This window comes from Meleagris gallopavo, chromosome 3 (assembly GCF_905368555.1).
Source record: "Meleagris gallopavo chromosome 3, MGAL_WU_HG_1.1, whole genome shotgun sequence".
NCBI lineage: Eukaryota > Metazoa > Chordata > Aves > Galliformes > Phasianidae > Meleagris > Meleagris gallopavo.
Window position 1 is genome coordinate 67,787,109 of NC_139406.1, and position 22,776 is coordinate 67,809,884.

Below are 22,776 nucleotides of genomic sequence, written 5' to 3' on the forward strand. Positions count from 1 at the left end.
TGATGATTTTCCTGAATTTTGCTGTATAATGAAGAAGCTCCTACATCATGGAACACAGTCATCTGTGCCTGTGAATTCAGGCAGCTGAGTCATAGAATCATAGAATCATAGAATCACCAAGGTTGGAAAAGACCTAAAAGATCATCCAGTCCAACCGTTCACCTATTACCAATAGCTCCCACTAAACCATGTCCCTCAACACAACATCCAGTCTTTCCTTGAACACCCCCAGGGTCGGCGACTCCACCACCTCCCTGGGCAGTCCATTCCAGTGCCTGACCACCCTTTCTGAAAAGTAATACTTCCTAATGTCCAGCTCGAATCTCCCCTGCCGTAGCTTGAAACCATTCCCTCTGGTCCTATCACTAATGACACGAGAGAAGAGGCCGACCCCCAGCTCACTACAACCTCCCTTCAGGTAGTTATAGAGAGCAATGAGGTCTCCCCTGAGCCTCCTCTTCTCCAGGCTGAACATTCCTAGCTCCTTCAGCCGCTCCTCATATGGCCTGTGTTCCAGACCCCTCACCAACTTTGTTGCCCCCCTTTGAACACGTTCCAGGGCCTCAATGTCTTTCTTGCAGTGAGGGGTCCAAAACTGGACACAGTACTCGAGGTGCGGCCTCACTAGTGCTGAGTACAGGGGAACAATCACCTCTCTGCTCCTGCTGGCAACACTGTTTCTGATGCAAGTTAGGATGCCGTTGGCCTTCTTGGCCACCTGGGCACACTGTCGGTTCATGTATAGTGACCTCTAATTGACAACATATAGTGATCTCTAATTGAGGATGGAAATTTGACTATTTTCTTTATCTTGAACTCATTAGTATAAAATACTGCATTCTTGAACCTCATTCTGTGTTTTCAGTACAATATATTATAAGGACATTTTCCCAAAGTCATGCTTTAAAGGTCATTTTTTGGATGTTATTAAGATGAAATTCTGCTATTAATACATGAAAAATAATTTTACAAACATTTATTTGTCTGACTGAGAGCTGATTGGGAAACCCATGCCTTTCTACCCTCTGTAAGAATGTTAACCTATTTTAACATAGACATCACATCTGCTGCTGCTTTTAGAACTGTGTGGACATTGTGGCATTGCTCTGCAGGGAGAGCTGTAACTGTGAGAAAATTTATCAAATGTTGACTTGACAGGATTCGATTTTTACACTGGACCCTTCCATCCCATGTATTGATTTCCAACACCTCCCCTTTCCATTTGATCATATGTACAATATTATGTCTGCTGTTCAAAAATTCTCTGCAAAGTGTTGAAAAAATCATACTATATTCTGAACATAAATATTTCATAGTATTTTGATTTTTCTGGTCCATTGTACAGCTTAGAGAAATTGTTGTCTGCAATAAATTGTATGTCAGTTAACACTAGCTCAGTTTTTCACATGGATTAATTTTTTGCATTTACTGGAAGTACCTGAAAATGTCAGTACTGGTTTTCATTGTGTGTGCTTTAGTTGGACCACTTTGATTCCATCATACACTTGACATAGTCTTTCATTTCTTTTGTTCTGCCTTTTCCAAGCACTCAGAAATGTTTGCCAGATAAAATTGGTCTGTTCACTCCCTATGAAAATCTGGTGTTCTGATGATGTATTTGGTGGTTCCCCTCCAGGCCTCCAATTTATTTCTTAGTACATCTTGGATTAAACTCTACAAATCCAAGTGTATAACCACCAGGAATGGTGACTAAGTTCAACACCAATCAGAAAAGCAAAGAAAAGTCTTCTCATCTACTCGTTTTTTGTAGTGTTTGGTTCCAAGAGTAGCAGGACATTGATTCTCCAAACTCCACTTTCTTAAATATCTTATGTACTATATTCCTACAGATACTGTTCAGGGCACATCTCTTTGTGTGCAGGATTTATAAGATCACAAAAATACGTGTCTTTGCTTTTTATTCCCCAAGGAGTAAACTGAATCCAGGCTAGCTTAAATCTATGTTCAGATCAGTAATGTGTAGGTGGCTTTATATAGGAGAATTTGACTTAGTGTAAAACAGGCCATTCAAAGCCTTTTTAATTGTGTATTTAAAAAAAAAAAAAAAAAAGGGTTTGTCTGATTTTAATTAGCCTCCCACAAGTTTAATGTTCCTGTCATAATTCAGAGCAAAGGCTCTCTTTTCAGTATATTCTAATTATAATTCTCTTTCCTGTATATTACTGCTCAGAGGGAGGAAAGAAACCCTTTTTGGAAGAACTTTCATCCTTTTCTTACCTTTTAGAAGTCAATGACTTCTAAACACTTTGGACCAGCCTTGTACAAGCTTGTGAAGCTACCTTACTTTCCTGTGGTAGCAAGGGCAAAATATGTGTTCAATGCAACTAATATTCATGTCTTATGAATATGTTATGAATGTTAGTTTTAAAAGTAATTTGGTACACTTTTATTTTCTAAGACATGAGCAGGAATTTCAGCGTAGAAAAAAAATGGTGAATAGCAATATTACCTTCATAGAAATACGGAGTCATAGAATGGATTGGGTTGGAAGGGACCTCAAGGATCATGAATCTCCAACCCCCCTGCCACATGCATGGCCACCAACCTCCCCATTTAATACTAGACCAGGCTGCCCAGGGCCCCATCCATTCTGGCCTTGAACATCTCTAGGGACGGGGCATCCACAGCCTCTCTGGGCAGCCTGTGCCAGCACCTCACCACTCACTCTGTAAAGAACTTCTCCCTGACATCAACCTAAATCTTCCCTCCTAAAATTCTTTCTTAATTTCTTTTATCTTTTGTTTTACTAGAGCATCATAGAGATTTATTTTTTTTAATTGATGAAAACAAACTTCATTTAAAAATATAAACATGTTTTGTCCAGTTGAACTGAGCCTGTGGCTGAGAGCAGAATTTTTTAAAAACGGAAGTGATGTTGGGACAGGTTCTTCAAATGACTTTGGATTTCCCTGTACATTTGAACAGTCTGTCTCTAGAATCTGTTGTCACCATGCTACCTGACTATGTTTTACCCTTCCAAAGTACCACAGGTCAGGGGAACATAAAATTTGACACATGTTCTTACATACCTTTGATTTTAGACTAGATTTTAATGAAATGTTTTGCATACCTTTATTAAATGTTTGCACATATAGCCTCCTAATTATTTATTTAGATGAGAAAGTATTTTTTCCCTCTCGACTCTCATGGGGATGAAAATGTTTCTCTCTTCAGTTGTACCAGCCTCTCTCTTCAGTTTTAGTCTTTAGGTCACTGAACACATATTTCTGTTTTCTAGGTTTCTAGATTGCAGCGAAAAAATGATGGTTTTTTCAACAACTGCTACAACAATTCTTTTAATTAAGAGTGTGATCTGATACTTAATAGTAAAACCTGGAGAAGTGCTAGTCTTTCCAAGTTGCTCTTAGTTACTGTGTTTCTTTGAAATATTCCTAAATAGAGAATGTGTTAAATTTGGAAGTACTTCATCATGTAAAACAGTATTCTGATAGTATTTATGACTAACATAAAATCATAAATCCTAGAATGGTTTGGGTTGGAAGGGACCTTTAAGATAATCTAGTTCCAGCCCCCTGCTATAGGCAGGAATACCCACCTCTAGACCAGGTTGCTCAAAGCTCCATCCAGCCTGGCCTTGAATGTTTCCAGTGAGGAGGCATCCACAGCCTCACTGGGAACCTGTTCCAGTGTGTCACCACCCTCACAGTAAAGAATTTCTTCCTGATATCTGGTATAAATCTACCATCATCCAGTTTAAAGCCATTTTCCTTTGTCCAATTGATACATGCCCTCAAACAATGACTCTTGTGTTTAAATGTTGGATCTCTAACTGTTAGCAAGATTTTTTTTTTTTTTAATTGTAAAATGTTTCATATTTTTGACATTCTTTTCTTAAGAGAGTAAGGAATATATTTTAAATATTTTCATTAAAAGAATAAAAATGAATTTGCTTTTGCAAAAGCATTTGTTTTACTGTTATTATTATCCCTCAAAATACATTCTGTTTCTACATAGCAAAATAGTCTTAGAAATTGTCTGTTATTTAGTTGTAATGTTCCGAGAGGTTGAACGTATGAGTTCAACTGACTCAGAATACATGTATTCCTGCCGTAGGTGTGCAGCCCTGTTTAGACTGGGGAAAAGATACTTCCTGCTCATCCACCCGCCAGTCTAAGGGAGGTGTTAAATCGGGTACATTATTAATTTTAATTTAACAACTTCTTGTTAACACTTTTCCCAACCTGCCACCCTACATGGACCTGAAAAAAAGGGAAGGAAAAAAAATAAATAAAATTGGAGCAATTGTGTAGTTGAAGCACTGTTGGTATTTTGTACAAAGTGAACTGGCCCTTATAATTCCAAGGGTGTTGTTGTGTGTGTGCCGATAGCATTTCATCTTTTGTCATGGACTGTTGGCGAATTGATATAATACAGCTTTTTCCATCTCTCTGAAAATGAATTTTCTTCTTCTACTTTTCATCTCTGTTAAAGGCCTTATTCTCCCTCTCAAGCCAGCCATTACATTGATTGATTGTGACTGAAATTGTCTTGAATCCTACACAGTGAGAAAGATCCCATGCAGCGAGAAAAGAAAGTGGAACATTTTCAGCTTTCTCTTGATTGTTTTATAAAAGCATTAGTCTAAAATGAGAGGTTGAAGCAGCATCTGTTCATTGGCTGTGCCATAAAACATCATCAGTTTGTATTGCTGTGAGCCATACACTGACATTTTAAGTGCCTAATTTGTTCACAAGAGGTTCTTTCTCAAGCTCTCCCTGTTTTGTAGAGAAAGTGAGATACAGTGTTCACTAGTGAGGAACAGAAAATGCACTTGAACGTGTGATAGAGCTTTTTAAATAAACATAAACAAACTTGTAACAGATGTCATAGTGTCGTAGTGCAACAGTAATGATAGCAAGTATTTTCTTCAAGTGATTACGTCCATAAAACTGCATGAGCCACTCAGGTAATTCTGGGCTCTTAAGTAAAATCAAGATCCATGAGTATGGTTTTGCTTTTTTTTTTCCCCCCATGTTCTTGCACTGTGAGACAATGGATTCTGTTCTGAGTGTTTGCCCCATTAAATTTAGGCTGCAGGAAATAATATAGATATAATTTAGGCTGCAGGAAATAGTATAGATATAATCTGTTTTCAGAATATGATAGAGGGTGTAATTCACAGTTAAAAAAACTCTACACTGGAATTGAGTGATTTTGTTATTTAAATAGTTAAACAGATTAATAGAAAAAGCTGCTCTAAATATCTAACAAAAACACAACAGTATTCAATACATTATTTCTTTAGAAATGATAGAAGATATGAACATTCTGATTAAAACCCCAATTGAGCATTTGCTGGTCTATTAAAGACTAAATATTTTAGTAATGCAGCAGAGGTGATTTTGCTTTACATCTGGTATTTGTCCACCTATTTGTCAATATTCTCCTATAAGATCTGCCAACTCTGAGACTACAGAAACTTGTGCCTTCTACAAGCATGATAGCTTGTTTCAGATTTAGCAAGAACAAGCAAAACCATATATATGTTACTTAATGACTTTCTGACAGTATTCCACTAGGATTAAAAATTTACCAACTGGATAAAAATTTTTACATTTTGAAATGCTAGAATGCTAGTACTGAATTGGTTAGGATTGTTTTAATGACCTAGGCTAATGAAATTCTTGATACATTACTAACTAGAACAGTCAAACATTATTAGCATAAAGATGATAGATATTTTTCTATAGCTCTTTGTTAAATGAATATGTTTTGAAGTTTTGAAGATTGTGTTTTTTTTCTGTATCTAGGACAATCTGTGAGCTACAACTTTAGTATGTTGAGCAAAACATTAGAGATCATAACCAATGAAAAAAATTACTATGAACTGGAAAGATATATATAGAAGATTTTCTAGTAATGTTACTAAAAAATAACCTAATGATCAGAAAAATACAGATCGCCTCTCTGTACAATGTTTGCATAGACTGAATTTTATCAATGTAAATTCTGAAGAAAATATGTTTTGGGGGGGAATTTTGGTTTCTATTTGAAAAAAAATTCGGGAGCACACCTACCTCGTGTCGGTGGTAGGAAGTGTGGTTTAGTACCATAATCTGAGAATTTCAGACCATCACTTAAGGCTGTCTCAACTTTTACAGAGCTGTTTAGGAATATTATTATTATAATCTGAAAATAATTCTGGGTGGTGACAAATTTATCAAGATGAAATGAAATTATTAAAAGCCAAACTAGCAAGCAGAGCATTTAGCAGAACAAATGAAAACTGTCAGGGTTAGACAAGACCTGGATAAAATCAAATTAAATATCTAAGAGCCTGAAGTTTTCGTTTGGATCATTTTTTTCCCAGAGATTTCAATGAGGAATAGCTTTTTATCCCTAACTTAAAATAATAGACAAATGTTCCTTGGATGGAAGAACAGAAAGCTTTATGTTATCACTACTGGCCTAAAGGGACCCTCTACTTAATGCACACAGCACAGTTTTCCAGGAAAAAAAAATAATATAGGAAGAACTAGCAGGCATTCCTAACTGCATGATTCTTTTTTGGAACTGGAAAGAGAATAGAATTGGCCAAGTTTTGCTCAAGAATTACATAAGACTGTATAATGAGGGAGCAAAAGCTCAGAAGATAGCAAACCTCTTCAGAGCCCTTGTCAGTATTCAGGACTTGGGAGAAAGGTGTGGAGCTTCTCTTTGTCACAAATAGTCATTCTGAATTGTAAAGTGGTAAGTTCTGACTTATGGTGTAACCATATATAAAGCTCCTTTGAGTCTTGTCACGTGTCCCAAATGTAATTGAGAATATAATGCAATTCTGAAAACTCTGAAGGATATTTTTAGTGTTATGCCAGTTTCTGTACCTTCTCAATAATCAGTGAAGAAAAGTTTCAGAGCAGGGTTCAACCACAGGTGGTCTCATTCATTCCCTGCTGAAGAAACCCCTCTGGGCTTCACGGTTTCTCCAAAGTAGGTACAGAGAATTAGGTGCTTCACACTGTTGTTGTACATTCTCCTTATGGCATACTAACCTCTCTCTGCCTAAAATGCTCCATTACTATTAGGCAGGCTGAAGGGCTAACGCAGACTGAATCTTGGCTAGAGGTGCACTAAATGATGACTGCTATTTTATGTCATGTATGGGGTCTCAAGTAGGGCTGGAAGAAACTACAAGATGTTATCTCATCCATCCCCTGTGCAGACTCATCTGAGATAGATAAAATCCTCTACCTCTTTTCACAGTTCTTAGTTGAGATACAGCTGCCCTTAATGATAACAAAGTAAGTTTCCAAGCAACTCATTTAAATCTTTGTTGCCACTGTTTATGCCATGATTGTTTGAATCTCCAAATCTCCAGAGAAAGAAAATTGGGGTTTTCTTGGCTTTTTTCTTTTGTGTGTGTGTGTGTGTGTGCCAACCTTTCATATGTTTGAAGGCTTGTTATGAGGTTCCTCCACCTAGTTGGCTTTGTTTTCCTATTATTCTGGGATTCTTTCAAACTTCTATCTTTACTAACAAAGAATTCAATTTCAGACATGTGAATGCCAATTCTAACTTTACATTTTCATGAAATGACACTATAAACTTTGAAAATTGCTAATCACACACACACACACACACACACAAAAAAAAAAAAAAAAAAAAAAAAAGGGAGCATTTTACATACCCTTGCTAGAGAAATTGGAACACACTCAGAGCAGGGTAAGGGGTGGAAGAAAGAGCCAGAAGAGTCTTCTGAGAACGTAGGTGGCAGACTTTGTTTCATACTTTTGTGATCGTATTTCTAAATGTTAACAGTGATAACTGATAAAAATAGCTCAGTCTAATGAGGAAGGCTTGACAGTGGATTCTTTAAATATTAAAGGTAAATGTTAGTCTATCAATGAGGCAAATGGTTTTTCCTTTGAAGCTTCCTTGAAAAAGAGAAAATTGTCTATGGTGAAAGTAGAACCTGTATCTTGGGGGCTTTCTTGTGCTATCTGTAAAAGAATCTTTTGTGGTGAAGTATCGTTACCTTCTGATAATGCTGAAGCAAAGTAAAGCGGGTCAGCAGAAATGTAAAAGATAATAGAGACAAGCAACAGCCAAATTGTTTTATAAAAATCAAGCAGCTCCAACAAAATCTCATTTCTTCTGATTAGTAGATGGTGGAAATACTGTGAAAGTAACAAATTCATTCTACTGCAGCTTTTGATGAATACTTGAAATTTTTGTGAGGTCTTCAAACTGTGTATTCTTCTGAATGTGAATACTCGGACAGAGTAAAAACTTAGTGAAGTAAAAGCTGTAAAAATAGACTGTCTTTATGGCTTTAGTAAAAGAAAGTATGGCTGATTCGAAAGTATTATGCTACATTTTCCCTTTTATCCACACAATCTTTTTATCCCCACAATCATCTGTGGATTGTGTACTAATGAATGCCTTTTGTGTATAAAGATACTTAAAAGCTCTCAGTCATCCTGCAAGAGGATTTGCAAAGCAGGATTGCTTCTCCACTTGGATTTCAGTGGATCTCTGTAGGGGTTCTCCTCCACATGGATGAATCTCGTCATGAAGGGTCAAGGCTTGAGAATTCAGGTTGGAACTGCTTGGAAACAATGACCCAAAGTATAATAAAAGCCAGATAATAATGATTATTATCAGAGAGAGGGTAGGATACAAACTCTTTGAGATTCATGGCTAGACATCAGTGTTTAAGCTGCTGAATTGAGCTCTTTATTCTATCAGTAACTTTTTAATAAAATTATCCTGCTTTGGCACTCTCATCCTCTCATCAGTCTTCTTTTTCCCCCGTTTCTGGTTTGTTTCAGGAATGCAAGCCAGGTCTGTTTTCTTTTGAAATGCATTTACAAAACTCTTTGATTCTACCTTATCACATGTAAACATGAAATACAAACTTTCCTCTTACTCTGTTTGCCACAGCCAGTTTAACCAGGGTGTTAGTCAGGACTAGGATTTGGCTGATATTTCATGCTTGTCTGCATTATATAATAAAGAGAATATATTAAAGTAAACCTATCTTAGTATTTAAATGACTTATTGTCAGAGAGAATTTTAATCATCTAATATAAACCACATTAAAAAGCACTACTGTTGACTAATAATCCTTATGTTTTACCAGTAAGAGTTGCACACATGTTAAGTACACGACTTCAACAGATCAATATTTGCATCAAGTACTGTTTGTTGCTTGGGAGAGCTTAAATGTTGACCTCTGTTGGTTTCATTTATTTCAAGAAAAAATAACACATATTTATTTGTGTAATTTTTTCTTTAGTCTACATCATAAAAGTAACCATATTAAAAGTTTTAGAAGAACATTATCTAAGAACACTGTTTGGGTGCATAGAATTAAATGCTGAGAGACAGAACATGCTTTAAGCCTCCCCCATCTTTTCTTCTTGTCTCAGATCTGCTCATTAAAAATAAAAGTGAGGATACAGCCCAGACGAAGAGTTTATTGATGAGTAATATGTGACATTCAAGTCAGTAGCTATATTTTTTAAATGTCTGCATTTTTCTTTTCCTCTGTTTCTGAAACAGCTTGAGAAATAAATTGCATCATTTAAAGAAATACTCCTTACTGGGACCCGTAGGATGGGGAAAGGTTAGTGGTAATGTGGAATGTGCAGATGTGGACATTATTCTTTTGCCAACAGCAACAATGAATTGATGAAATTCATTGCAGAGATTCCAATGGACAATTTTAAGAATATTTTAATCTTCTATAATTGTTTAAGAAGATGTTTAAGTAATATGATCATGTGGTTGGTTGATTTTTGTTGCAAAGTTCCATTCATTTCTTCTCACCTCACAGATCTTGCTGCCATTCACCAGCCATCTACAAAATAATGACTTTTTTATAGCCGTGACAGCATGAAACTAAATTTTAAGCTCTTCTGATAGTGATCAGTAACACAGACAAACAGGAGGATGCTGTTCCCACTCAAAGCCAGCCAGCATGTTCAAATACGTTTTTACTTTTTCTTTTTAATGAACAGACATAGAATGATTCACCAAACACTGTGCATTTACATTATTTTTAGCAAGCACATTTAACTATACTGAAAAAGTAATCAGAGTTGTAATTAGCACAAAGTAAAACCAATAAAGACCATGGTTTCAGGGATCATTGGCTTAAAGCAAATTAATTATTATCTCATGAAATTTCCATTTAGTTTGTATTTTTTTATTATACCATTGCCAAGATATTTGCATACAAATACATGGTTGTAATAGAATAATACACAGAAAAACAATGGAAAGATACACGTGCTGTTGCATGCGTTATGTATAGCATAATATAGAGAGCTAAACAAAATAAAAAGTAATGGAAAATTAGCTGTTAGCAATAAGAAAAAAAAATGAATTCTATAGTCTGATTGTAATGAGAGCTGAGGAAAAAGTTTGAGAACATCTTATTGAAACAATAAAAAATGGAAATTTTGAACTAAATAATAAAGATGAAAGCCTTCAGGTAGAATCAGGGAAGAGCAAGGAAAGAAAACAAAGATGACCACACAAAGCAACAAGTAGGATACCACTAGTCTCTGTGGTCTGAGTCAGATCACAGATTTGATTCAGCTGGAAATTAACTCAGGGAAAATGAAGCAGGAAAATGGGGAATTATTGTCAGCATATATAACTTATTGCAGAAATACTAACTTCGATAGCTAGAAATTGATCAATGCTGTTTGAGTTTATGGCATGCAGAGTCTTTCTATTTGGCGCAGACATTTTTTCTGTTGCTGTGTTTCATAATGACTTGGCCAAATATTTTCTTTCCCTTCGGCTTGATGATCAATTTCCTGTCTTTTTGCTGACCTCCAGAACAGAGATGGTATCATTTCAGCTGTGGCATTTTGAGACGATTGTAGTTGAAATATAAAACAAATCTAAAAATGCAGCCATTGCTTGCACTTTCTTTAGGCCATGCTTTGTCCTCAGCTATACTGATACAAGTCCAAAGCAAATGAGAAGATCTGTGGTCAGCTTTTGACAGGGAGGAAAAGTAGACGAATAGAATCAAAATTAAAAAAAAAAAAATTCTCTTTAGCAGCTAGAGGTGCGCCAGTGTGAGACTATGTGAAATACTGTATGGCTGAAAGGAAGAAGAACTGACACTGCACAAGGTTGAACTCTGTAGAGTCTATACTGTATCCAAACAACAAAAATCTGAGAGGAAAAAGAGATGGGAAGTTTAATTTTAGAGTAGGAAGATATTTCCTCAGGTTTTGTTTTGTTTCTTTGTCCTTTTTAAGAAAATAACTTCTGGTCAATGTTTTTAGATAATGGATGCTGCAGAATATTAACTGTCTTTGAAAAGGATTGTTTTTTGCTTTCTGAAACATGAAGTACCCATAGGCGCCAGGTGTAAATTATTTTTAATCTGAAGCAGTGATATTAGTTTTAGATTTCCTTGAGTAGTTTAGAGAGCTTTTGTCAAATCATGCATTGTAAATGGGAATAAGACTATTATTTTTACTTTTAAGACATGTCATTCACTATTTTTTCTTCACCACACCCTCTATCTTTAATCCTGAGACACTTCTGTATGTGTAATATCTGAGTATGATGTTTTAAAACATGACAGGCCCAATTAAGAAATACTTTCACACAATTTTATTGAAGGCAAATTTTTTGCTGAATGAACTGAAATTCATCCTTTCTCCAGCTCCAGAGCTGCCACTGACATCTTCATTCCGTGTCATCATAACTGTCATCTCGCTGTCCAGGCAAGAATTTCTCCCTCTTTCCCCTGCCCATCTTTAGGAAGATGTCTGGATAATTAAAATGGTTATGTATGTGTATGTGGAAGATCATACAATCCTGCCACTTTTTCCTTTTCCTATGTTCTATTAGCAGGTAGCAGTCACAAAAATGAAAAACAAGAAGAATATTATTAACTTTCCTCAAATAGAAATCATTGAAAGTAACGCACAAGGAATCATGAAAAAAAAATGTACGCTGTATGCTGTTTCCTGAATAACCTAGTGATAAGCTCAGAACTGCAGTCAGGATTTCACTTATCAACGTGTTGATTTTTTTTTCCAACAGAATTTTTTTCTGAAGATTTAACTCATAGTATTTTAATGTCCTTGTATATACAATTCTACGACATCTCAATGAAAAGTTAGCTTTCATTAGTTTATGAGGTCATTTATGCAATTTTGGTGTGCATCAGAGCTCTTTTGAGGAATCTTGATATCAGACTGTCACATAGCACATCACCCTACTTTCTCTGATTATATGATTCTTTCTGCTCTGGATTTTATTAGATGCTAAAAAACACATTGGAAAAAAAATAGGAAAATAAATATATATTTTTCTCTGAGCTTTGCAGCAGAGAAAATAGCTACAGCTAGCAGCATCTCCCCTGGATTTTAGGAGAATGGTATTACCCTGCCTTTCTGTGAGAGATTGCTGGTTACCTTCTGTCAGTGAGCAACTGTCTCACTGCAAAGCAGAAGCACGACCTCTTCTCTTTTGTCTGTGTTCAAGGCAATTACTTCTTAGAAAGTGGAATTTCTTCAGAATGACTATGTACAAGAGCAAACGCAGAAACCAAAGATGTAAGTAAAATGCAAACTTTTTTTTTAATGCTCATAGAGAGGAGGGGAAATAAATCTCCAGGTTCATTGAAACCCATGCCTTGCTTTACTCTGCTCTGGTTAAATAACAGCAGAAAAGCAAGGACAGAATTCCCTGCCAAATTTGCCACCGTTTCTGTATTGTAAGTGCATGAAAGAGCTTTAAAACAAAAAATTATCTCACTTGTTACTATGGTAACCCTCAGCAAGTGATTGCTTTTTAATATCAACAAAGAAACAGCAATCAAATATAAGTTTAGTTCAGCCCACTGCCCTTTATTAGAAATAACAACTGGCTAGTTATTCCTTTGCCTTGTCTGGGTTGGCACACTCCCACTTGATGGACATCTTTGTGAGAATCGCTTCAGGGAGCCAGCACTACCAGAACTTTAAGGGCAGTTGATTTTCCTTTGCCACAACTTTCCATGGAATTGACCAGCTTTGCTTAAACCACAGAAAAAGAAAATGGGATGGGGGGGCATGCATGTGTCTTTTGTGACAGAGAGGACACTCTGCTTCTGAAAATTCACTTGCTTCTAAGTGTACGTTTTTCCTGGCAAGCACCTGTTTGACTCTTTAAATTGCAATGGTATCAGCCAGGGAAATTTTAGTAACAATTTTGTCTCTTGCAGACCATTATTGCAGGATGAGTGAGGCAAGTAGAAATGAAGTGCTGCAGGTCAGGTCATGAAGTATGTGCTACTGTAAGGAAATCTAGCAAGAGGCCAAGTAATAAATGGAGAGCATGTCTGAAGCTGAGAAAAAAAGATATTCCGCTAAGAAAAATGCCATGTAGAGACTGTGTGCTTTAAGAGGAGAGAGCAGGAGGGAAAGGCATATCAATACAAAAGAAAGTTTGGACTTTATTTGGACAGGGGCATTGCTTCTGTTCAGAGTTGAAGGGATTTATGCAGCTTTACTACTGACCTTGGCTTTTATTTCTTAGAACTTAATCCATACAGCTCTCCTTCAGTCTTTCTTTACCAAAACAAATGGATGTGCTGCATGTAGAAAGTTTACAGGACTTAGATCCCTGCTAAGATTTCTGCCACTGAAATCGATCTGCTACACATTCAAATAAAAAAGATTATCATAAATTTTATTCCCTTAACAGCAGTGAAAGGAAATTATTTATATACATGCAGATATTAAGATATTAATTAATCTAGTTCATTTTAACGTATCAATTGCTATTATTGTTACTATGTAAAATGGGAGATGTCCTATAGCCAGCTGTTTTCTTTCCTTCTCTCCTATGCAAATCTGGTTGTGGTATAAAATAATTAAATTTGTGACTGAGTAAGTTAGATTTTTTTATTTACCATAGGAATATAGTCATTCATGAGAACTTTGCACAAGATTCTTTAAAGAATGCTTTGATGAAGAGAAGCTGCCTTCTCCTTTCCCTTCCACTTCTACTGACCCCAAGGAGAATCTATGGTTTGCCAAGGGGAAAAGAATAAGAATGAAACATAATTAGAACAATCAGAATGAAACAGAATCAAGCTTGTAACTGCAATAGTAGCTCTTGCACTGTTTTCTGTTTTAAGCTGTCTCTAATTTTAGGATGCCAATCAATAATATACCTCAGTGGAACTCTCTTTGTTATATTAGATGCAATGGTGTATATATATGGATGCTTCATTGCTACCTCTTAGTTAATTACCAATTGCAAAATTCTCAACAGGCAAATAAATGAACTTGGGTAATTTTGATATTACTCCTATTCATATCACTCAAAGCCTTTTTGAAGGACAAATCTTGTCTAAATAATTGCTATTTTGAAATATGAGGATTGTTGGTAACAGCTGTGTTAAACAGTAGGCAAATATCACATTTTCTGTTCACTTATCATGTTATATTTGAAACTTGAAACTATTTTGGTGGCCCTTTATAAATGACAATGGAAGATATTTAGTTTTAAGTATATGTAGGGTAAACCATTTTTTATCTCCTCACTAAGTCTTAATAAAACACTTGAACATCTGGCATAAAACAAAAGTGAGTTTTGTAGACACTCCTATTCACTGAAGTTCTCCGTCTGGATTAGGTGTACACTGAAAAATACTACAAACATTGTTTTCCTAACACTTTTTTTTTCTTCAACTTTTGAAGAAGAGTATAAAGGCATTTTGTACTTCAAACAATTTGAAAACACTTAAATGAGGTGGGAGGACTGGAAAAATAGTGAGATTATGATCTTTTTTTTAACATAAAATATGGGGAGTCTCTATTTCCATCTTCTATCCCAGCTGCAAAACGGCAACTGGAGAATTAGCTGGAAAAAGAAAAAAATCTACATGTGCCTGCATGAATAAGATAAAAGTTCCAGGTTTCCTATGAATAAATCTTCAGCTGCAGCATTGTACATAACTTCTAAATTCAGCATTAATTTTAATGCTTTGCTTTCTCTGCACCTTAAGTAGTTCATGTATGTTATTCATTCCATACACAGTTGTAAATGATGAGAATCAAAAGTAACTATTGCAGCAAGCTGTGAAACTTTTACATCCCTAAATAAATATTAGATTAAGGCTATTTCTGTATGACTGTTTGTCCTGCATACATACATACATACTGAGTTTCCATGCAGATGTGTGTCCGGATTTCTAGCATGCTTTATCCATAATTCAGGTTGTTACCAGGTAGCTGATAGCTTGGTTCTCATTTTCATTGCACAAACATGACTGAGTGAGTGGAAACCATTGTGAGAAATACAGTCTTATAAATGCTGAAAAACTGATAAACATGACCTGCTGGAGCTTTCCTGAAACAAAAGGTTTGACTCTAAGGTACCAGCTGCTGAGGACAGTATGGTCAGGATAAACCCTGTGGTAGGCTGCAGTGTACCTGTGGAGTTTCTCCATGGAAAGGCAGTCATTCAGTCACTAGAGTGCCTCCAAGTTATGTTACCATTTTTATACTGTAACTTACTTAGCTGGAATAGTCATTGCTATCTTTATGTAGATATGCTGTGAATTATATCTTTTTACAGTATTATGCAGATCTTGTGAAGATTTTTTTTTCTTTTAAAACCAGTAGAGGATTTGTTTCCTTTTTTTTTTTTTTTTTTTTTTTTAATGAGAGGAAAGTCATCCCACTTCCTTTTATCCTGATGACTTCTCTCCTCACAGAAGTATCACAGGTTTACTTTTGATTGTTTAGTCAGTTATGTTTATTTGCTCTCATTCTCTAGGTTTAATTTGTTCAGTCCTAGTTTTCCTTTCATGTGGAGTGCTGTAGAAATTCACATCTACATTTTAAAAGGATTAAATAGGTGATGGTAAATGGAAAGCAAAATAAATTATTTTCATAAGTTGTGCTTGTAGATGCTGCAGTTTAGAATGCATGTGACTCACAGAAGGTCGTAAGATCTTTGTCTTAAACCAGTGCAGATACTTCACAGAATCACAGAACTGTAGGGGTTGAAAGGGACCACCGAAGATCATCTAGTTCACTCCACTGCTAAAGCAGGTTTCCTGCAGTAGTTTGCACAGGAAAGTGTCCAGGTGGGTTTTGAGTATCGCCAGGGAAGAAAACTCCACAGACTCTCTGAGCTGCATGCTGCAGTGCTCTGTCACCCTTAACATAAACATGTTCATACGGAACTTCCTGTGTCCCAGTTTGTGCCCATTGCCCTTTGTTCTGTCACTGGGAACCACTGAAAAACTTAGAGATTTGCTGTCCGCAGGGATATCTTGTGTGTTTTCCAAGTAACCTTGTCTTGTTGAAGAAGGAATTTATTGTAGACCTACAACTGATGAGAAATTATGTGAAATCCCAGTGAGAAGGAATAATTCATCTTATCAGCTTCTTTGCATTGCCTTCTATATTTTCTTTTATTGTTAAGACCCCACTTGCCATCTTTCCTCACAGATTTACTGTTCTCATCTTAAGTGTCCACCTTTACAGATAGCATAATCACTTTCAGCCATAAAAATAGATTTAGCATCTGTTGAACCTTGTTATATCACAGTTTGATCAGCCCATGATTACTTTCATCTCCTTTTTGCCTATTAGGGCAATAAAGAGTCCCCAGTACTGAGTCTGCTGCTGCTCAAAGAAAATAGCAGCCTTTAATAAAGTGTGTTAGGAGTTAGCAACTGGAAAGCAAAATCTCATTGGGGAAAACAAGTGTAGTTACTGACCCAAATACATATAAGACAACTCTGCCTCATTCCTTAAAACATCAGAGACCCAGAAAACAAGGGAATATCTCTTCAGCACGATATAGAGACAGCTTTCTTCATATAAAGCTATCCTAGAATAGCCCCAGGATGTTCCTATTGCTTCATACTTTTTGAATAAGTCAAGTTCAGCGCAATTAGGAGTATCAGTAATAAGACTGAGTAAAAAGACATTCGTGACCTGCAGGAGTAAAAATGTCATTGAATATTCACATCACATGGGTAACATCTTTATACAGAACTATACATGTAATTACTACTCAACAATTCAGGGACTTCAGGGATAGAAGAACTCTTCTCATATCTTTGAAGGGAATTTATTGTGACCTGAGAAGATTGGCTTATTTGAAATTGTTCATTTCACAATGTCACTAATAGTAAAATTTAAAGTGTATGTCCCTCAGTGAAGCATACAGGGTAAAGAAGGCGAAACTTTTTCTTTGACACTTTTTTGTGTCTACTGTATACTTCCAAAGCAGACATTGCTTTTCTGTTTCTGGACTGTGTAACTTACTCAAAAGTACTGAAAGACATTGGTTCCAAAAAGCACCTTTTGAGAGATTAATAAGCTGACCAAACTCCATGTGCCATAGTTGATGCTCCCCCTTCTTTTTTTGGAGCCTGCCTCAGTAAGCAAAATAGAGGTTTTGACCCTGTGGAGTAAATGCTGGGAGGAAGTACTAAAAGTGAACAGGAAATCCTAGGGAATCAAGAATTTATTTACAATTTCTCTTGAACATGAGAAGGTAAGGAATAAACAGTGTCAGGACAGATACAGAAGGGACTGTTAAGAAACCAGTTTGGGAGTCGAGGTTAACTTCCCTGAAATGTGTCTGGAGAATATAACAAAGAAATCCAATAAATCTTTAAGGAGGAGGAACAAAAAACTTAACAGTAGCTTTCTCTTTGTTAAAAAGGTTACGATAGTTATGTTGGGAGTGTTTCCTTACCTTGCAAATATAAATCAGTAGAATTACAGGCAATAATTAAGTTTCAGCAGAAATAATAATTGGAAAGCCAGGGAGACATCATAAAAATACATCAGCTATCATGAACAGTCATAAAAAGGGAATTGTTAAAAAAAATGAACATATGCAAATCATGTAGTTTGGATTATGTGATTTGAAGAGTATTAGGGGAGTTAGCAAATGAACATACTGCACCATCGACAGTTTATATTTGAAAGGTCACTGAAAATGAAGCAGGTATCAGAAATATAAGACATATAAATGCAATACCGGTTTGCATACGTACAGCTGAGAATTCCAGTTCTCAGCTCTGCTCAGGCTGTGAGAAAATGTTGCTGACTTCATCAGTGTCACAATTTATCATTAGTAAAACACCATTCATGATGTGCTGATTATCAAAACTTACATGTTCTGAGATTGAAGCACTCCAGTAATGACCTGAGATTTGGAATAGTTTTAAAATGTTTAATAGTTGGTAATAGTTTTAAAATGTGAGATCAATTAAAGTAACAACCATCAGATCTAAGGTAATCGTATTTGAAAGGAATCTATGTAGGAAGACAATTCTGGCTTTTAAATTGAGCAAACAGAAGTCTAATGATTAGATGGACTGAGGTTAGATGACTGCTGGTTAAAATATACATTTTTTGAGTGCAATCAGTCATGGAGACAATTTACTAAAAGTACATGCAATTTCCTCCTCTGTCACTTGGTTTTCAATCTAGATAGCTCATCTATTTTTAAAAATATCTTCATTGTGTACTATGGACCACTAGCAAAAAAGTAATTGTTAAAACATTATAGTACATGCTACTGTGCAAGTCATAAATAGTGCTACTGTATAGACTTAAACTTTCTAAAGCCTCTAAAAATATGGGAATCTTGAAGGGACTCCACACTTCCTCACTTAACATTACATGAATAGTAATCCTCTATCAGAATCTCTGTACTATGCTGTAGCAGAGACATCTACCTCCCTGCTGTGTAGGAGAAAAATCCCTCTGGGGTTCAGACCATACAGTCTGCTCTATTAAGGCAAAATCCACTGATGCTTGTTTTCATAAAAAATGCAAACTTTAAAAAAAATAAAAATAAGGAAAGTACTTGTATGTAGGCAGTGATAAGACAGGAGAGAATGGCCTCAAGTCACATCAGAATGGATATTAGAAAGAATTTCTTCTAAGAGTGATCAGGTGTAGGAACAGGATGTTCAGAGAGGTGATGGAGTCACTGTCACATAATCACAGAATTGTAGGAGCTGGAAGGGATCTCCAGAGATCATTGAGTCCAACCCCCCTGCAAAGCAGGCCCCCTTCAGTAGGCTGCACAATTAGGCATCCAGGTGCTTCTTGAGTATCTCCAGAGAAGGAGAATCCACAACCTTCCTGGGCAGCCTGTCCCAGTGCTCCATCACCCTTACTGTGAAGAAGTTCGATCATATATTGGTGTGGAACTTTTTATGCTCCAGTTTGTGGTCATTTCCCCTTGCCCTGTCTTCACAGACCGCTGAAAAGAGGCTAGCATGTCCCTTTGACTCCTTAAGATATTTCTAAACATTAATAAGATCACCTCTGAGTCTCCTTTTCTCAAGGCTGAAGAGACCCAGGTCACCCAACCTTTCCTCATAGGGGTGATGCCCTTTATCATCTTTGTGGCCCAAAGAGGTGATCCCTGCAGGTGTTTAAGGAAAGGGTAGATATGATACTTACAGACATGGTTTAGTGGGTAGTTTTGCTGGTAGGTGGATGGTTGGACTAGATGCTCTTTTCCAACCTTAATGGTAGTATAATTAAATGATTTGCACGTCTTGATTTGTAAGCAAACTATTTTTGTTGTTTTTATAGCCAACCTGATTTCTTTCCTGTCCCCTTTCATGTACTTTCTATTTAAGAACAGAGCAGTAGAGAACACCTCCGTCCTACTTCCAGTACAGATCTTAAGTTCAAACACAGCTTGTAACTCTGCCTCTTTCATAATCAAAACTATTGACAGAATTAAATCTTGAACTTTATGACATGTGCAATCTATTCTCAATACATCTTTGTGAGTTTTTATTACCAAATGTAATATATGAAATCTAAAAAGCGGAGAGCTTCTAAGAAGTGCTACAGTGACATACTTCCAGCTGTATCCAGTGATAAGATCAAGCACAATGTGTATATTGAGACCTTCATAAGAAAAAAAATAATCGTAATGTTTTTAAAAAATGGACATAAAGTCTCTCAAATAGTTATCCAATATCTGATAAAAGTCTGATTAAAAGGATTCTGGCTGGTTTAGAAGCACCAGCCAATATCTAACTGCTGCAGAAACTGTAACACCTTTATATTGTAGAAGTATTACTCTTAGAGATTCCATGTGAGTAAAATCCAGGAACATTTCTGGGTATTCCTCTGTAAACTTTCCTCTCCTCTCTTCACACACAGCTTGGAAGGAACACAGATCTCAAGTGCGACAGGGTGATATTACAATAAAACTTGTGAGCACACATGATCAATATTTTAATTCCAGCTCCTATCTATGGAGCACTCAGTCTTGCTTTTTCGGAATTAAGAAGTATTTCAGTCTTAAATTTCTGTTTTCCCCATTCCACTTCATTTCTTCTTCTTCTTCTTCTTCTTCTTTTTTTTTCTTTGTCCAGTTATTAGTGTTTTAAAGATTCTGATAAATAGGCTTTGATATTAGCTTATGGTATTGCTTAGAGTTACAGGTTTTTCTTCCCCTACCTAAAGCCAGACATATCTCTTTCTTATTGTCCTTTGCAGAAGGCTGCAGTGATCTCCACAAACTACTCGTTTTTTTTTTTCTCAAATCCTCAACAAAATAAATGCTGCCGAGAGCTGCTTTTCGCACGCACACACAGAAATTATGAATGCATATTGTGTTACAAGACTTCTTTTGACCCTGATGAGTTAGAAAATGCCTTAGAAAATCATCCAACTGTAATTCTTAAGATAGAGCACCAATTGTTAACCAAATTGCTGGTATCTATCTTATTAATAGTCTTCAAAGGCAGCAGTAGTGCTGATTTTGGTTCACCTCCGGGTCTGTCACAAAGCTATTTCTAGGTGTTGCCTAATAGCCTGGTTTTCACTGTGTGTTCTTGCATATTATTTCTTTAGGACCTACTGAAGACTTGGCACAGCTATTTGCAATGCTTCGTTTTTACTTTATTTTGTTACTGTAGGTCAACATGTGCTATCAGCAGTGTACTGAAACATAATGCTAGAGGTTCTCAGCACGTATCAGTCTCAATTATTATTCTGAAAATGCCTTTTTCCATTATATATGCTATTTTTCAAAGTGGAATAATTTTTTAAAACTTATAGTCTATCATTTTAAAAATGTCTTTCAGGGTGAGAAAAGGGAAAAGTAAAAAAAAAAAAAAAAATAGAAAAGGGAGGGAGGAACCTTCCTGCTTGCCTTCAGTAGCTGAACTAAAACCCAAAGAAAATGTCAGGGATTTAGTTCTTGTGGCTTATAAAATGTCGTCCCTGTGCTGAGAAAAAGAAACTTACATTACAACTGAATTTTTGAGGCACTAGGTACTGATTCGATTTGCCTTCTCACTGGTATCATTTAATATCTGATACTTAATATTTTTGAACAGGACTAAGTCTTATAAATATGTATTCAAGCAAGCATGGATCTAGATCTAGCACATTTTTCATTACTATGATATATCCTAAAATAATTTTCAAGCATTAAGATATATTTTTTTCTACAACTTCCTTTCACGAGAGCAGCAAATCTGTCAAACGTTTTGCCATTGTCTCTATATATTTTTTGCTGATCAGCTCTCTAGTAAGGTTATCATTCAGCATCACGAATCCCAGTAATATATTTTGGTATATAAATAATCTGTGAAATAACGGATACTGCATTTCACTTGGCAGTGATCATTTGATGCAGATGCAATGAGTAGGAAAGTAAGTTTCTATTAAAGTAGGTTCAGTAATGAGTAGATTGAGGAGTGCAACATGGGGACAATTTATATCCCGTATTACTTTCTGAACCAGTTTGAAAGTAATGGTGAACATGCAGTGATTTATACTTTTGATAAAATTTGGCATTAAAAAAAAAGTGCTTGTTTCCAGAAATCATTATATATGTTGCAGATATTTCATGTGAATTTATAGTATGCCTTGATCCTCACAGACAATACTTATGTTCAAAATGAGTCCACTTTGGTTCTTTTTCATTTCTATCAAAAAGTAAAATATTTTACTGCTACTCACAAAAGTCGTTGACTAAACAATACCCTGAGAATAAATTATTTCTAATCAATAGAAGTAGGAATTTTAACCTCTGCAATCTCTGAAATATCCTGTATGTGGGATCAATTCCTCCAGTGATTAAGTGAATTTTTTTTTTCCAACTAAACATTGTGATAATAGTCCTATTTGGTGTTATTTGATTTATGTTTTGACCGGTATCTGTTTAGAAAATGAAGTGGTGGCTTATCATGAAATGCAGATTTGGTTGATTGGACCTGCCCATGAATTACACATGAACTGTAAATGTTTGTGTGGCCACCACAAAATCTAATTTCTTTCTTCTTCAAAAAACTGTATTTGCATACATATTTGCAGAATTTTTTTTAACTTTGCCATAACATTTGTATACATTTTATCTCAACTTAGAATGGCTATTAAAATTCGATTTTCAAAAAAGAAACTGATTAGCCAAAAATGTTATTATTAATGTTGAAGAACATTTTTACATTTGAATTGAAATATTTCTGCAGAATGAACTGTTCATATTCAAATAAAAGAGATCTGCCAAAGAAACAACTGTATTTTACTATACGGTCAGCTACTGTCCACAGATCGTCATAGGTAGTGTGTATTATCTACTGAATAGGTAATTTGAAGCACTTAAACAGTCTACAAAATCTTTTTTGTTCAAAAGAAGATGTAGGTATATAGGTTGAAACAGGTGGAAAAAAGAAAAATCACATGTATAACTGCTGTAACAGGAATTTTAATGTTTTTGCAGAGATTTATGTTTCTCTTGTGTAATGTTCTT

General features: G+C 35.8%; 1 protein-coding gene across 6 annotated transcripts in view; it reads left to right on the top strand.

The window, feature by feature from the left end:
- The window catches only part of RALYL (RALY RNA binding protein like), a 375,450-nt gene that overhangs the window by 253,631 nt on the left and 99,043 nt on the right, over positions 1 to 22,776 (top strand). The window lies entirely within an intron of this gene.